The sequence below is a fragment of the Triturus cristatus genome, chromosome 5_2 (assembly GCF_964204655.1).
Source record: "Triturus cristatus chromosome 5_2, aTriCri1.1, whole genome shotgun sequence".
Classification (NCBI taxonomy): Eukaryota; Metazoa; Chordata; class Amphibia; order Caudata; family Salamandridae; genus Triturus; species Triturus cristatus.
In genome coordinates, this window is record NC_140588.1 from 926,999,356 (window position 1) to 927,017,108 (window position 17,753).

A 17,753-nucleotide genomic window follows, 5' to 3' on the forward strand; every position below is an offset into this window, starting at 1 on the left:
TCCCTTGCCACTGGAACTGGAGAAACCGCCGATGTGGCCTGAAGATTGGGATTGACAAATAGGCGTCCTTGAGATCTAGACGAACCATCCAATCTCCCGCTCTGAGAAGATCTCGCAAAAGATGGATCCCTTCCATCTTGAAATGTCGGTAAACCACTCCGCCGTTGAACTTTTTTAGATTGAGGACCAGGCGGGATCCGCCCCCTCGTTTCTGAACCAGAAACATCGAACTCACAAACCCTCTTGGATGACGGGTAGTCTGAAGAATAGCCCCTTTCGCAAGAAGGGAGTCGATTTCCGATGAAATGATCTCCTGATCCTGAAGAGAAAAAATCAACGGGGTGGGAAGGAGGGATTGATGCGTGGGTTGATAAAATTCTATTTTGTAGCCCTGAACAGTTTTGAGAACCCAAGCATCGCTGGAGATTAACTGCCAATTGTGGAGAAAAAACTGGAGCCTTCCCCCCAAAACCACTTCGGAAAAAGGAATCAGCCTCACCTGAAGTGTTGGAGTTGTGATGACCTCCTTGTTGTCCTCCGAAGCGACCCTTCCGGAACTGTCCCCTCCCTTTACGGGAGGGATAGAAGTTGGAACGGGTGGTAAAGCCGGAATCCTGTCCACCTCCACTGTGGGAGTGAAATCCTCGCTGGGAATTCTGCTGGGATCCTCGGCCGAACGAACGTCCCTTAAGACGTCCGGCCTTTGCAAAAACCGGCCGAAACGCCCACCGCAGCGAGGCTTGGGCCTTGTCAAGGCCACTGAAAGTGGCCACAAAACTAGAAAGCTCTTTGAGGAATGGCTGACCAAATAAGAGCCCCTGAGCCAAGGGACCGGCCTCTGAAGAGGAGAGCTCCGCCAGCCTGGGATCCAGGCGGAGAAGGATGGAGCGGTGTCGTTCGCATGAAAGCGCACAATTGGCATTGCCCGATTGACATATGGCCCTCTGAGCCCATTCAATGAGTTCATCCGGGTTTATAAAAACTGATGACTCCTTAGCAAGAACACCCAAATCCAAAATTTTTGTGAGTGGGCCCAATAAATCCAATAATTTATCCTGGCAGGAGCGCCAAGATCTGTCCAAACCTTTTTTGGGGTCTCTGGCGTACTTCTTAAGGTAGGTGACCATGGTAGGGTCAACCTCCGGGGTCTCAGCTAAATGGTCCGCCAGATCTGGACGGGGACACTCAGATCTCATGCGGGCCCGGACATCCTTATCAAAAGGCTGGCGAATGTGTGATTGCACATAATCCGCCACCGCTGGAGTAGGCAACCAAGAAGAAGAGTGGGGATGCATAATTTCCGAAGGTTCAAATGTTAGAATGGGAGGATTGGAAGGAGCGTCTACAAAATGCTCCTTGCGAGCCTTTTTTCGAGGAGGTGGTTCGAACTCTGAAGAGGAGGAATGCGCATCGTCAGCATCAGGATCATGGAGGGATGAAAACGAGGTCCCAGCCGACCCCTTAGTAGAGGCCGTGTCCGAAGACAGTGTTTTAGCCAACCTCTGAAAATCAGACCTATGAGGGTTGACAGGGGACTGTGACGCACGTGCAGGCGGTAACCAACCCTGTTGCTGTGCGTAAAGAGATAAATGATGCTTCAAAGGATTAATAGCGCGCACAAGCGCCTTATTCACGGAGTGTTGCACCCCTTGATCCAGCGCCTCCACCAAATCATGCTCCAAAGAGCCAGAAGGATCCTCCTCATAATAATAGTAGTCCTCCTCATAATATTCCTCCATCCTGACACAGAGTGTAACAATATTCAATGCCCACAGGAATGACGAAAATCAATAGTGGCCAAAGGCACAATGCAGGGGGAGTGAAAAAAAACCACAGCAAGCCAAAGTGTAGATTAGAAATCTGAACACTTAATCAAATTAGTTCAAATGTGGAGGGAGGGCTTGCTGTCAGAAAAAACTAGCACTCTAGGCAATGCCTATGCGTATTTATGCAGCCCAAACGGTTTAAATATCAAATGGGCGTAAAATGGGGCAAATACTCAGGCTGTGGGCTCTCGTCGCGAAGCGACCGTTCTGACAGGCGAGAAACACCTGATTCTTGTAAACAAATATGGCCGCCGCGCATGCGCGGTAACGACCGCCCGGTATTTCAAAAGACGGAGCACTCGCAGCGCTAGCGCGAGCCTCCCAGCCCCTGTCTCCCTCTCCACAAACAAAGACGCGGGCGCGAAGCGCCCGTCCCCGGGAGGTGAACCACACGCTCCCCGCACGTTAAGACAAGCGCGGCGAGCGGAAAGAAAAAAGCAATGCGTGCCCATAAATAGTAACCATGGCGATGTAAACACAAACACTTTGAACGCTACAAAGCAATGAAACCCTGAAAGCAATATGCTACAGTATCAAGCATGCATACAAATTCACAGCGAAGGCATTAGAATATGAAAGAAGCACTTAACTGGCTGCGGAGCAGCAAAGAAAGAGGATGTTGTACTTGCCATATTACCTTTTATACTGTGGACTCTATTGGTTATATACGTCATACCCTGGTGTTTATGGGTATTGTAGTTTTTTCATTACATATACTGTGTTCTTATTGGCTGCTGAGCATTTCTAGTAAAGAAATGAGAAAGCATAATCGGAGCCTCCTGTCCTGACATAGAATTGCAGTGGAACCTTTTGATTTTTTACCACTATCACATGGTTTACACTTTAAGCTTCGCAAACAATAGTTTCAAAGCATTTTGAGACTGTGCAAAGAACACATTTAGGAAAAAAATAATGGATTCATTGTTATTTTGTTTCTATAGCCGTCTTCTGCCATTCCCGCAGCTTCATACAGCTAATTATAAACCACTTGCATTGTAACGTTACCACCAATAATGAAATATCTGCCTTGCCAACATCCAAGTAAGCGCTTAATTTCCTCATGTGTTTATACGATTACGAGGGAACCGATACCACTGCCTTCCGAAACAAAATAAACATTACACTGTATCAAGCTATTTGCCGCACGTCTGATTTTTTTTAACCAACGAGAGACGAGCACGTCCTGTAACCGCCGAGACTCGTGACTCTCGGGTAAACATGTTAATATCTAATTTTCTTTATAACCTCTGAATAACAGGTCTATTTCGTATGATATTCTTGCTCTGGTTTACATCGGTATGTACGTGCAGCCCACACATTCGCGCTATTATGTCGTTGCTGTGTTTTTGCAAAGCAACCATTCATAATCACGTTTCAGAGTGGCACAAGTCTCGGTACTGGCGAAAAAAACGTAAGTGCGTGGTCGGAGGGCGGGTCATCTAACGTCACTTCATACGCTTATGGGAAATGCGAAAACTGGGAGTGTCACAAATGGAAAGGGCGTTGTACTTTTTGACGAACCATGGGTGGGTACGGAGAGATAACAAGTGTCTCAGTTCCCACTCCCATGCCCCCAGTGGCACCGCGCACGTTATTCTTCTTATCCCAAGCCTGGTTTAATGTTTTTATGCCTCCTATAAACTGTCCACTGCATTTCAAGTCAGTGGTGAGGTACCTATTAAGCGCAGAAACAGCCCGGCGCGTCTGCGAAAGCATTGAGATTTTCGACACACGGAGAAGACCGCCATTACAGGCACAGCCAAACCCTCGTGAGCCCCAGTGGGCGTGGGCAACTGTGAGCGGGGAAACAGCCCAAGCGGGAAGCGCGCGACCGCTGCGCGCACAGGGAGAAGCAGCGCGTGCCACGGCCACTGGGCTGAGGCGGTAGTAATAGAAACAGAAAAAGGCCTCCCCCAACTAGCTTCTAGCGAAAAAAATAAAATTAAAAAAATAACAAAAACTCGGCCACTCCCAGCCAAACACACTGAAAGAATATCTGGAATGACGTCAATGCCCAGCAAAGAAAGATTTGGAATATATATATATGTTTTGTCACATTTTATGCCGCCTATCACATCTACACCGATGAACACTGTAAAGAACAAAGTGGAGCGGTATAGTAAGTAGCAAGTTCTTAACAATGAATTGAAATAAGCATTTTTAGAAGTTAGTCACCGACCTAGGACGCTTTAAACGTATAATCCTTAGAGTAAGCATGCGTGAGTTTAGATACGACCCAAAAGCTTTAGTTTTGAATAGCAAGTCATGTTTAAGTTACTAGGAGTGAAGATCGGTGCTCCCAGGCAACGTACTAATAAACCCGTCACAGGCAAAGCACAATAAGCCATGCTTCAAAGACACTCTTTCTATTGGTAATTTAAAGCACGGTAATCTGTGCTCATCTGTGAGAAGCTCACCATAACCCTCTACGTCAGACCATCGAACCAACATGGCGGTTGATCATAAGTGACACCAACTCGCGAAGCCGTCCAATTAGAAATAAAAGAAAGACTACAGAGCATGCTTTCTCCAGGTACGCGCACGCAGGGCTCCGTTCTTTCTGTTACAGTGCACGGAACGTGCTCGGGCCTGTTCCACTCTTTGTTGCAGGATGTATTTCCCAGTTTTAGCCTGTAGGTGGCGCTCCGCCCCAGCCGGAGACCGTGTAATTCGCTAGCCAGCAGGTGGCGCTCGCGTGCTCCACTCCACCAAGGGGCTCCGAGCTAGGACTGCTCGCGACAGAAAATCTGTTTTACTCACGCACCACTTTTAAAACAGCCCCCCAACCCCTAATCCGTGCAGCTTTTGGCCTTGCGAGCGGCGAGGACCGGCGCTGGCTACGAGGTATGTTCCAGTATGGCTGCGAACCTATTGAAAGTTTGGAGTGTTTTGCTGGTGCGGACGCGCCGCACGCTCTGCTCAGTGTCATTGGGTGACGGTGTCCCAGCAAAATGGAGGCCAAATTGGAGGAGGCGGTCCTGTTGATCTCTCCCGATCTGCCCCCTCCTCCCTTCCCAGCTGCCCCCTCTCTTTTCCATTAGCCTCTGCTAGGACGCAGGACGTTCTTTTCAGCCCCGACAAAGCTGTCAAGTTGTGAAAATTCTTATGAGTGATAACTAATTATCATACTTAATAAGTGATGTTAAGCAAATAACTACACGGAAGGTACCAGTTAAATGACAGAACAATTCAACATGAGTTATAAATAATACAATAACTCTAGAACCTTTTAAAGATAGAAGAAGAGGTGACAAAATTGTGGTGGGACACGGTAAATGGTCTTATTCAGTTCCTCCTGTCGTATGAAGGAGCCGGTTGAAGAGTTCTCAGAAGTGGTGTTTTTTCCCGGAAGCCTCTGTAGCAGCTGTTTTGCACAAGGCATAGGTGTGAAGATCAGTTCATTTAGAGGTTAGGTACTGTGACACCATACTGTGAATACTTGACCCAACCTGCAAAGTCCCCCAAGTCCCATCAAAGTCCAGTAGTGCTTACTGTGAGGGGTCGACATATAGAGTGGAACGAGCATGTGAGGGCGCTTCTCTGTGCTTTGGTTTGTTCTTTAACTCAAGTGATTGAGTTTTTGGGCCTGCCTCTGTGCTCGTGGCGAGACACAGGTTGATTCCTCCCTGTACCTACTGTCTGGGCATGGGGCACCCCCTGATATAGGAAGTTTACATGAAGCAATTACTCTCGACTTAAAGCTGGCTAGAATATCGTGCAGTCCTGGAAAACTTGAGTTGACTTTAGTGATGTCGGCAGTGACCCCTAGTAAACCTAGTTCTGTTCAGTCTCAGATTGACGGATCTTCAGATGGGCTGTTTGCCCAGTGTGCGCAGTATTCCTTGTAATTCTTCTGGCCTACACTATTACTCGAGGTCAGGGTAACCTTTTGCGAGCGGCTTTGGGTACTTGATTGCTGTTTTTAAGGGAGGATCTGAGTTGATGAGAACCATAACTTCAGATGGCAAGAACAATTTTGTCTCGCTTTTTTGTAGATAATTTCTGGAAGGTTTGTTATGTGATCAGTGGGGCCATTAGCCTTCTTGTCATGGGTAGTCTGTTAAGCAAGAGCACCTTTCCTCAGCTAACTGCCACTATACTGTATTGAATGTGGTCCATATTGTTATTTTCTTGCTTTGATTCTTTTCATTTGTATATGGAAAGTGTGCCCATTTATTAGGTTTGACTTTTTTTCAAATACTTTTCCACCACTTTTTGTTGAAATGTCACCCAACTGTTGTCATCAAAGTCACCGTAGCTGCAAGTGTTGTTGGGAGAGGAGAGTCAGTTATCAAGTCATTGCTCCTAGTCTTTATTCGAGACATGTTAACCGCTAATGTTGGCTAAGTTATTCAACTCATCGTCTCACTCCTGGAAGACCTTGCCACAACCAGAACAAACTTATGCATCGCCATGACGAGCTTTGACAACTGGCTGAGGACCAACTGCCTGAAACTCAACACGGATCAGTCGGAAGCTCTGATTTTCAGGATAAACACCTCCCTGTGGGATGACACCTGGTGGGCCCCCGAACTCTGTCCCACACCTGCTCCAACTGACCATGCGACAACCTCGTCATCATCCTGGACAGCAAACTCCCCATGAAGCAGCAGGTCAACTCGATCTCTTCCGCCTGCTTTCACACCCTCCGAATGCTTCAGAAATGTTCAGATGGATCCCTGTTAACACCAGGAAAACTGTCACGCAAGCCGTTGTCATCAGTCTGCTGGACTACGGAAATGCACTCTACACTGGACCCCCCACCATACTACACAAGACACTCCAGAACATACAGAATGCAGCAGCTAGACTCCTCCCCAAACTGACCCACATTACCTACCACCTCAGGAACCTCCACTGGCTACCAGTGGGAGTCCCCATCCTGAAGAGATGACCGCTCAAAATGCTGACACACGCCTACAAGTTCTTCCATGACCAGGGTCCAGCATACATTAACCACTGCCTGAACTGCTACCAACCTGCCAGACAACTGCGCCCGCCTCCATCGCCCTTACACAGGTTCCCTGCATCCTCTGAAGATACAGTGGAGGGTTCTTCCTTCTCCTACCTTGCTGCAAAGTCCTGAAACGATCTACCCCTCCACCTGCGAATGTCATCCTCACTCATGGATTTCAGAAGGGGACTCAAGACCTGGTTTTTCGATTTGAGACCAGTGAGACCGCAGGGCCTGGATGCCCTTACAGATAAATAGCTGCACTGTTCAAACTCCGACTTATTTGATTTATTGAGTTGGAAGTTTGGGATCCATAGCTTTTTTAAGTACTGAAGAGCCTCACTAACCAGGTTTGTGCTATACAGTGAAGTGAAAAAAAAAAAAAGTATACACGCTTAAGATTCAGTGGTTTTGCATATTAAGGTACAGCTGACACCTAGAGGGCAAGGGAACAGGATACCGAGACTAATGAATTCTTTCGAGTTGAACACCTAATGCATTGGCGAAGGCCCTTGGTTTAACCTAGTCTAACCTTTGACCAAAGATCATTGAAAGTGGGTGTTGAAGAATGGCCCTTTCTAAAGGGTCAGTCACCCCAAACTTTTTGCCTTCCTCTTCCACTTTTTAGGTCTTGGCTCTAGATGGTGCACATGCGCTGTCTCGCACCGAGACATGATGTTTCTACTGTTGTCAGCTTAAGCCACCCCACAGGCTTCCCATTTGCTGGCAGCAGTGTCGCTCCAAATATCCTTCTCCACATTTGTGAAGGGCATGCACCCCTATGGTTGTGCGTTTTTTTTGCGTGTGGTTTCTCCTTATCCCACATTAGAACGCCAAGCATGTTGTTGCTAAATGTTCGTCCCGCCACACATTAGGAACGCTATTGTTTTAAAAAGCACAGAGGTCTACTATGGCAGATTGAGACAGCAAGTCCGGGAGAATGACATCCATCATTTCTTCGGAGGCTATGGCAGGCTCCTGGAGGTGGATAACAGGTACGTTGAGGAAAATGAAAGCTGACCCAGCCACAGAAATGCTACCCTTTTGTTTTTTCGTGTTTTCCCATAAAGCGATTCTCGCACCAAAGTAAAGCTTTTGAAGTCCACTCTTAAACATTTCGAGGCAATAAGCTGCCTTGTGGGAGGCACGATGCGAGCCTTGTCAAGAGACTCCCCAAGCTGTTTTTCAATGCACACAGAGAGCATGCAGGTTTTTAATACATGCTGAGTGCGTCGTCACAATTTACAGTAAGCTTCAGATGTTGTAATGATGTGCTCCATGTTTGCACTGCACAGAATTTACCCCCCTCGTGCTTCAGTCGAGGTTCTGGCTGGCTCTGTTGCAGTCGAATCATTCCCTTTTCGGAGGTATGGTCCTGCACGCAACTAAACCGAGTTGATTGAGGAATGCCGATGCATGTCCACGCTCAGTGTGCGTCTGGGAATGGAGATTAGAGTATGGTAGCAACTCAGTGTGAGAGCGTGGATCAAAGTCTCTTCTGGTATCTGGCTGACTGCAAAGTAAGTTAAAGAAGAGGTAAAAGGAGAAAAGCAGGCAGTTTGGTCTTTGATGACTATATGTGCCTTTCCCGTGACTTTAGGCAGTGCTGAAAAACTGTATCTGCACCAGGTGACCACGAACACACAAGCAGCCCATCCCTGAACCTCTTGCCCCCAAAGCCCTCATCTTTTGGTACTGTCTCACAAGACTTCAAATGCTATTGCTTGTTTAAAAAAAAAAAATATTATATTGTACAACCTGAGAGGCGCTTGAACCTCAAGGGTTCCTTGTAACAGTGAGACCTTTGGGAAGGCAGTACATGTGCCCGGCTGCTCTGTGACTTCCAGGTCACTTGGGATCCACTTACGGGTCAAACAATGCTTACAGAACCCGCTTCCTGCAGCGGTAACAGAGGAGACCCAATGTGGAAACGTTCCAATCCAGGCCGCTGTGACAGCCTTGGGAGCGCTGGGTATATTATAAGGTCGGTGCCACTAAAACACTCCCTTCATGTGAGTATTCTCAGAGTTTTAGGGGATAAGCAACTTGGGGGGGGGGGGGTAGGAATGCTCCTTTCAGCATGTTCGAGGGTACACACATCATTAAAGTCTATCGAAGCAGTCAGTGTTCCACATTGGCACTTCTTCGTGCATAATTTATATTTTTGCCTCAGAAGCCGTGGCACTGGGGAGATTTTAGGACCAGGGCTGCTGGTTAACCTGTGCATCTCTGGGCCCGACAAGCAGACTGGAACCTGCCAGGGAAGCCTAAGATACCATTTGATTGAAGACTCAGCAGTGGATCACAACCAAACAAGCAGGTGCCCCCCACTGCTTGGGAGCCAGAGTTGCCCTAGGGGAACTTCCACTTTGTGGTCCAGTACTTAAAAGAAGCAGGCTAAGACAAAACAGGACTACAAGAAATAGCTGTGTCTGGTTTACACCGGCTCACAACACGTCAATCTGTTTCCTTGCTGACATGTTTTTTACATGCAAAAACCTCTTGAAACAGTACCATTAGTAAACTATAACATAACTAAGTGGGACATATTTGTACTCTGACATTCTCAAATTTCCAAAACTCTTCCTTTCATCTTTTCCATCTGCATAGCCAGTACCAGTGTGTTTAGTGGCAACAACATCTGTTTTCACAGCAGCACGTCTATATTCAGGTGTTTAAGTCCTTATTAAAATCCATGTATTTACCTCCTTTTAACCATTATTCACATATCTGTCAGTTAAGTGCCTGCTATGTAAATGCGTAAGAGTGTGAGATGTTATGGCAGCCTTAGAAGATGCAGTTCTCATTTTCATCCTTCTGATTCTATTTTCATAATTCAGTAGATTAATGCATATGTCCAGAGCTCAGTATACACCCTGAAGGGATGGGGGTTCAGTGCTTGGCAACCATAGTACTTAATTTGTAAGAACAAGTACCACGGTCCAGAGGTTTGCTCAAGAGTGTTGCGTCCCACGATGTTGAATGTTGGGGTGCCAAATACCAAGGCTGTGCAGTCTTGATTACAGTTTGTGCCTCCTTAATCCATCACCAGACACTCCCTTCTCTTTCATCCCACTCCTGTTGGTTCTTTTTTTCAAACATGCTTTCTCCTTCATCACTGTTTCCCCCCCCCCTTTTTCTCTTCCTTCCACATTTGGTATTTCTCTCTCTGTTTTAAAGTGACCAGTGCTGCTAGACAAGTTAAGATGGCACTGCTATTTAACAATGCTAAAATATTGACAACATCAATAGCTCTCTGGTTGCCGAGACCTGTTGGCTTTGCCAATGCATGTTGCTGAATTATTTTTGTTGACTTCAGGACTCGGAGCACTTTCCCACTGCCGACCCTTGCTAAAGTGCACGCGCTCTCTCGTCTCTAAGCATGGAATAATTGGTTTACATATTTTTAACATATTTAATGTACTTGTAAGTCTATTGCTAAGTGATATACCATATACCCAGGGCCTGTAAAGTAAATGCTACTAGTGGGCCAGCAACATTAATTGTGCCACCCACACAACTAGCCCTTTAAACATGTCTCTGCCTACCACTGCAGAGCCTGTGTGTGCAGTTTTACTGGCAATTCGACTTGACTGTTAAAACCCTTTGCTGCCTAAATTAGTTTTTCACTACTGCGAGGCCTATTCCTCTCATAGGTTAACATTGGGAATTCCTTCATATACTTTTAAGCTATAGTTCCTGGTTAGAAAAGAGTAGTGGTATCATGTGTTATGTCCTTCAAATGGTAATGACAAATCGTCTTTACTGGTAAAGTTGGGTTAGACAGTACTATTTTAGAAATGCCACTTTTAGGAAGTGGACATTTCTCTGCTCTTACAGCTCTGTCTGCCTGCAGTTTGTCTCTATAACTTGTCTGGGGTGGGTGACGGCTACACTCTAATTTCCTTCTAAACAGCCACGTTAGGTGTGTCTGAATACTCATCTGCAGCCTGATGACTCTTCCTGGGCAGGAAGGGAGGGAGGAGCAGACACACCTGAATAGGCAGTGTCCTGTACCCACACAAAGGGATGATTACACACAGCTAATCTGGAGTTAGGGCTGCGAAGAAAGGGGTTCTGTGCACTTCAAAGACCCTTCTTTGAACTCGCCCCCACTTCAAAGGCACAACTGAGTAAAAGTACGGGGGTTTTGACCCCACCAAATCAGACACGTCTGGACCTGTAACTGAACGCTGTCAGAAGGACTGCTGTGCTGCATCAAGGACTGACGCTCTTCTGGACTGCTGATCTGGAAGACCTGCTTTTCAGCTGTGATGCCCTGGTGCCTGCTGCTCTATGACTCTGCTGAGGGAGAGCTGAACTCTGCCTTGCAACCAAAGTGATCTCCAAGGGCTTGTTGGCGTGCCTCTTGTTGCTTGAGACTCAGTGCTATAAAAGTCTCTAACCCTGCTCCATAATTGGAAGTGGTCCCAGATACTTGCACCAGAGAAATTGACACATCTCCAGTCTGCGTGTAGCAACACCGGTCCATTGAGCCGGTTGCGGAAGTAGAATAGGCTCATCGCTCTCGGAACCAATGCATCGCCTCCAGAGCCCAACAAACCGAAGCCACACATTGCTGCCACCGCAGCCGTGTGGAGAGATCATCGCATCCCCTTGACTGCGTGGAGAAACCTGGCGCATTGCACTTCGGAACCAACGCAGCTCAGCACTTTGTCTATGGAACCGGCACATTGCCACAACTGTGTAAAGAAAATCAACACATTACCTCGACTACAGACTCAACATTGAATCATTGCTCGTCTGCACCCCACATCTTGATATCGTAACCAAGATCAAGGCACTCTGTTCACCGGGACTGTGTGGCTCCTGCACCCAGCATGTACTCCATCTTGGTCTGCCTGAACTGTTGACTTTGTCCCGGTCCCGTGCTACCAGATAACCCCGTCAGGCGCTTATTACTTCTAAGAGCTAGAAACGCGTTTACTCTTTTAAAATTTATATCTCAACTTCTATTTATTGGATTTTTGTCACTAGGGTCTTGATTTGTTTATAAAATTGTCTATATTTGTAAAACAGTATGGAGTCTTTTTGTGGTGTTTTCATTGTGCAACTGTGTGCTGCTTTGCACAAATACTTTACACACTGCCTCTTTAGATAACCTGTCAGCTCTGTGCCAAGCTACCAGGGGGTGAGCACAGGTTATCTTTTAGTGTGTATCCGACTTACCCTGACTAGGATCGTGGTTCCTTCTGGGACAGGGTGCATATTTTATTGTATACAGGATGCTTTGTATAAAACTTTCAAAAGGATAAATGCATACACATCTGTTCACTGTGGTGTAATTGCACTGATACTGTTGTATCATGGTGCGTTAGGGGCACATCTTGGCACACAACGTTTAACACATGTCTAATGATGGCAGTAATTTGGCACGGTACTCCGACCTACTTTCTCATAAAATAGAGTATCTGAAGAAGTTACGTTAAGTGCTTGTGCAATTTGTTTGTAAGATACAGCTGATTTTGGCGTTTTGTACCACAGATGTAAATTAGATAAAGCGGTAGAGGCCACTCTTCCTTATACACGGGTTATTCAGCACTAGTTGTACACGCAGGTATTACTGATAATGTGCCAGTTGCTTGTCACAGTCTGAGCTGTACCCCTCTCACCTACAAGGTGAAATTGATAATCCACAGGTAGTTTTTCACTTGTGAACACAGCATGCTTTTCTGGTTAAGTCCCAGAAACTTGGGTATGGCAGTATACTGCTGCCAGCATCTATTTTATTTAATCTTCAAGCCATCTAACCCTTCAGTTACATTATGGAATTTTTATTCATTAGTAGCTCATTTACTAGTGTGTGCCAGTCTCCTAATTGATCTATCACATGCAAAAGTGATCATTGGCAACTGATACAACTGTGAAGGGGTTCTCTGGTCACACACAAGTCAACAGTTGAGGTCATGGTTTCAAACAGTTCTTTATTGGGTTTCCATTACTCTAAATTTGGCCTTGCCTTTAGTGGTTGCCAACACGTGTTTTGTCTGTTGCTATTACAGTCACAGCAGACTTCATCAGGGCTACAAATATAAAATTAGTCATTTTCTTATTTTATTTTAGGAGGAGCGTGTAGAATATTTGAGAACCCGTCACCTGAGTCCATCACCCAAAAGGCACCAAGTGTGCTTGAGTAACAATTCCACCAATTTGATAATATCCTTTGTTGTGCATTGAATAGTGGTAGGGATCCGAGAATGGCAAGTAGTTATTGTTGTATTAGTCAACAGGTGTTGAAAACACGTCACTGATTATCATGGCGTGCTCACGTTAGTATAGTACCCTTATTTCATGCACATTAAGTGCCACTAGTTCAGATGTTATCCTAGAAAGTTCATGCTAGAATCCATAAGGTTTAGCTCACCTAGTTCCACATATCTGTGGCTATTGTGTGTTTTGGATTTAATGGATCCAAGAGTATATAAGCTGCATTGGTAATCTGGAAGAATAATACACTCTTTAACTATCTGTTTCTGCATACTATATGGTCAATGGTAGCCAATAAGGCAGGTATGAGAGTACATAACACTTATTGTAATTACATTTTGCTCTCAGGGGGTTGCATGCTGTTGATTGCAGTTCATCCACATTATATCTAAAATCCATTATCTATCTCACTCAAGTTATACCCCGTCAAAAAAGTATACATCCCAAATATAGTCTACAACTATGGTTTTCCTATGTAAGAGTGGATGCAAAATGCGTTGGGGACTACTTGTGTAATTGGTCTCATCGTGCTATATACATTCTTTCTGTGCACAGCTCAATCGATGCTCATGTTATTGATGGTCATATCGTTACCTATCAGTGCACAACAGTGCCGTTACCGTTGTCAGGTCTGTTAATACCCGTAATTGATCTCATTGTGCTATATACATCCTTTCTGTGCACAATTCAGTCGTGTTAATGATGGTCATATCGTTACCGATCAGTGCGCAAATGCCCCATTTATGTTGTAGGGTCTGTTAATGCCCGTAATTTGATACACAAGCACTAAAGGCACTCCAATGTTTGCTCACTACACACATTTCTAGTGAACATAACTGTCGTCGAGGTAAGTTGCCGTAGTGTAGTCGGGCGTCTTAGCGTTCAGCATCAGCGCCATGTTTGGCATGGAAGATAAACATCTAAAAACTAAGTAAGGACTCTTTGGCTCCTAAAACCGCACTTAATGTTAGGAAAAGGTTGTAGCCATCTTATGGTGTGGGATTTATTCCTACCTTGTTTGTGTACAAGTTGAATGTGTGTTAGAATATGTTAAATGGCGCCAATTCTTTTTTTATTGATATTCTTCTTCTACGATTACGCTGAATTGGTGGAAAACACCTGGGAGAAGGGCATGTAACAAGTGTATGCCACCTTCATAATGGTAGTATTCTACAGGTCTGTTATCTGTTGGGATATGCAAAAAGTGCACACATAGGTGTCAGGACACAAGCCATGTGTTCCGTATCTCTGAGTACACCATGATTTCACAGTGCATTCAACTTACAGAAACAGCCCTCTTTGTAGAGACTCCCCTATACGTTTAGCAGGCGGCGTAATTACACACACTCCCTTATGTGCATATCTCCGCATCTGTAGACCGAGACAGCGCTTGGCTTCCTGTTTGTTTAGGTGTCCACACCCTCTGATTTCACTTCCTGTTTCCAGTTGAATCCAGTCCTTCCAGCTCCTTCCGTTTCCCCTGCTTCCCGGCTTCCCTTCTGTCCTCCTGATTCCTGAAATTAGTGGAGAACCTTTCCCGTCTTGGATTTCCAGCATCCGTGTGTCACTTTCATTACCGCGAGCTCTCTCTCGCTCGGCGGCTCACTGGCAACATTATATCTCTGACAACATGCCGAGCCACCCGCTAGAAGGGGTTACTTTGTATCCAGCGAGGCACGTGTGGTTTACTTTCACCGGTCTACGCCGAAGGTTTCAGACACAGAGAGAAAACAGTGCCCTCGGCTATACACTTGCATTTATTATTTTTGGGGCACTTTGAAATTGTTTCTTTCTCGCTAGCCTCCATTTCTTACCTTTTTAGACTGATATTTACCACGAGCTTCTCGCGCGCGTGTATTTCCAATTGTTGGAGGCATTGTAACACGCGCTTCCTGCGTGTGTATTTCATTTCTTTTTCCTGGAGGCCTTTTTCATTAGAAATTTCTCCCTGCCCTTCCCATGCCATTTAGTTGGTGACCTTCTCCTTAACTCAGTATTCCCAGACCCTAGGTCCGATTGAAGCTATCCTGCATTATTATAATTTTTTATTTTTTTTTAAGATTACGTTTCCTTCACTTGGCATCCTGAGTTTGAATACCGGTAAATAAGCATTTACTGGCCTTGGAGGTAGAGTGCTTTGGGAGAGATATTCTGTAAGAGGAGTCTCTTGTATTTTGCATGCTCTGTGAATGTCTATCATAACTCTGCAGACAGACAACTGATTATCTTCCCCATTTCTTTGTTATAGTTTTCACTGCCCTTGTATTCCTTCTGAGAGTGGCCTGTTCTACCTACAAGGGAAGAGTGAAGTACACGGTGGTTAACTCTTCCCCTTCTCTCCCTCTGGGCAGTACTCTTACTTGGGAAGCAATTATATCTCATTTGGAGGCTGTGCTGTGGGAGTGTGGGGGATTCACTTCGCTCCTGTGGAAACGACTGCCAATCAGGTTAGTGGGTGCTTGTAACCTAGCAGAAAGCCAAGCCCACTAACAACCAATCCACCCGAGCAAAGATAAATCCCGAAGGTGCGTGTTCACATTTGAACGCTCCCCACTAGCTCGCATTGCAAAGCCCCTCTTTAGAGGAACTTGCAGCAGCGTTTGTAGAGTTGCAGTCCGAAGTAGGACGATTGAGAACCGAAAACCAACGCCTTCAAGCGGAATTAGTTCAGGTTAGAATGCATGCTTCAGAAGACATCGGAACAGTTGGTCCTGTGACTAAGAGTAAAAGGAATTACATTCAGTCTGCACATTTTACGGCTCCATCCATTAGTACTAGCCCTAAGCCCAAGGAGGAAGGGATCCTTCCCCCTGTTAATTTCACAGTCCACACACCAAGCCCCATCCCTTTAGCTATGCCAGAAAGGTTCAACTGTGATAGCGCAAAGTATAGCACCTTTATGAATCAGTGTAGACTACATTTTCTTAGCAAGGCCTCCACGTTTCCTGATGAGGCCGCTAAAGTGGCTTTTGTTATTTCATATTTGACTGGCAATTCAGCAAATTGGGCGGTCCCCTTAGTAGAAAACAATAATTTGTTACTCTATGATTTTACCCTGTTCCAGGAGAAAATGCGGAGCCTATTTTCAAAACATACCTTTATGCAGGCAAGCGATAATGAGTTGCTAAACCTGAAACAGGGCTCTAAGGACTTGCTCACATACATTACATGTTTCAACAGATTGATTATTGAAACACACTGGCCTGAGGAGAATAGAACCTTCCCCTTTTACAGAGGACTGTGTGATGAACTGAAAGACCTCCTTTCTCAGATAGTGGACCCACCAGAGGACTGTCCTGCTTTCATAGATCTTGTTGTAAAACTAGATCATAGGTTGAATGAAAGGCGTGGGGAGAAATCACGCAACACACTCTCTCGTTTTGTAACGGTGAAGAGCGATAGAAAGGAGAGTAAGGACATTAAAAACCGCGGTGAACCTATGCAGATAGGAGGTGTGAGAGGTCCCCTGTCTGTAGAGGAGAAAGAAAAGAGACGCAAGCTTAATCTGCGTTTATACTGCGGAAAAAGTGGGCATTATGCAAAAAAATGTCCTGTGAAACCTCGTATACCCTTAAGACTGCGGCTGGAACCGGAAGCAGTCTGACGCAGTCGGAAAACTAAAGAACTTGAAGACATCAGAGACCGGTCCTTCAAGTTACTTACTTCCCCAGGTCTCTCCGCCTCTTTCAAGTATAGTGAGCGCTGTGCCTAAACATTTTACCCTGTCAGTAACCCTTATCATTTCTCCTCAAATAAGAAAGACCTTGTCTATTTCGTTGGATTCTGGGGCCACTGGGAACTTTTTAGATATAAGACTGGCTAAACAGTTGGGAATATCCTTTTTGCCAAAACCCCACCCTGAACCGGTAAGAGAGCGGTGGATGGAACTGAATTGTCTTCAGGATCGATCACATATCATACCCCTGATATTATCATTGTGCGGTCACTCAGAAACCCTTTATTTTGATCTGATTGACACGCCTAGTTTTAGGGCCATTCTTGGGGTTCCTTGGCTACAAACCCATAACCCCCACATAAATTGGACATCCAGAAAAGTTACCTTGAACTCCTTGCATTGTATGTTGCATTGTTACAAGGAGGCCCATGATTGGAGAACCGCTATTTCCTGTGCCTTTGACAAACCTGAGACAAGCCTCAGTGTGCCATTGATATATGAGGAGTATTAGGAAGTATTTGATGAAGTAAAAGCAACTGCCCTACCCCCTCATCGGAGTTATGATTACGGAATAGCTCTAATGCCAGTAGCAGAACTCCCAGTGAGTAGAGTATACGCCTTAACAGATCCTGAAACTGAATAACTAAAAACGTATCTCTCTGACATGTTGAAGAAATGGTTCATTAGACATTCCACATCTCCGGTTTCTTCTCCTCTGTTTTTTATACCTAAAAGGGAAGGGGGGTTTCGCGCTTGCCTGGATTATCGCACATTGAATCGTGTGACTATCAAGAATAAATACCCCCTCCCTCTCATATCTGTTTTATTAGATCAGATTCGCGGAGCCAAGATATATTTACCAAATTGGACCTTCGAGGGGCTTACTACTTAATTCGGATAAAAGAAGAAGACGAATGGAAAACAGCATTCAGAGCTAAATTCGGTCTCTATGAGTACTGCGTTATGCCATTCGGACTCTGTAACGCCCCCGCGGCCTTTCAATTCTTTGTCAATGAGATCCTAAGAGAATATCTGGACATCTTTGTTATTGTCTATATTGATGATATAT

The 17,753-nt window shown here is 45.4% G+C and overlaps 1 protein-coding gene across 4 annotated transcripts in view; it reads left to right on the forward strand.

Moving 5' to 3' along the window:
• Window positions 1–3,730: 3,730 nt before the first annotated feature.
• The window catches only part of XIAP (X-linked inhibitor of apoptosis), a 380,737-nt gene continuing 366,714 nt past the window's right edge, over window positions 3,731–17,753 (forward strand). For 2 of the 4 annotated variants that reach the window (XM_085608129.1, XM_085608128.1), the window contains exon 1: window positions 4,421–4,670. The gene's annotated coding sequence lies outside the window, so the exon portion shown is untranslated. Of the gene's footprint in view, window positions 3,946–4,420; window positions 4,671–17,753 lie in introns of those variants that run through there. The other 2 variants (XM_085608130.1, XM_085608127.1) reach the window with 2 other exon arrangements.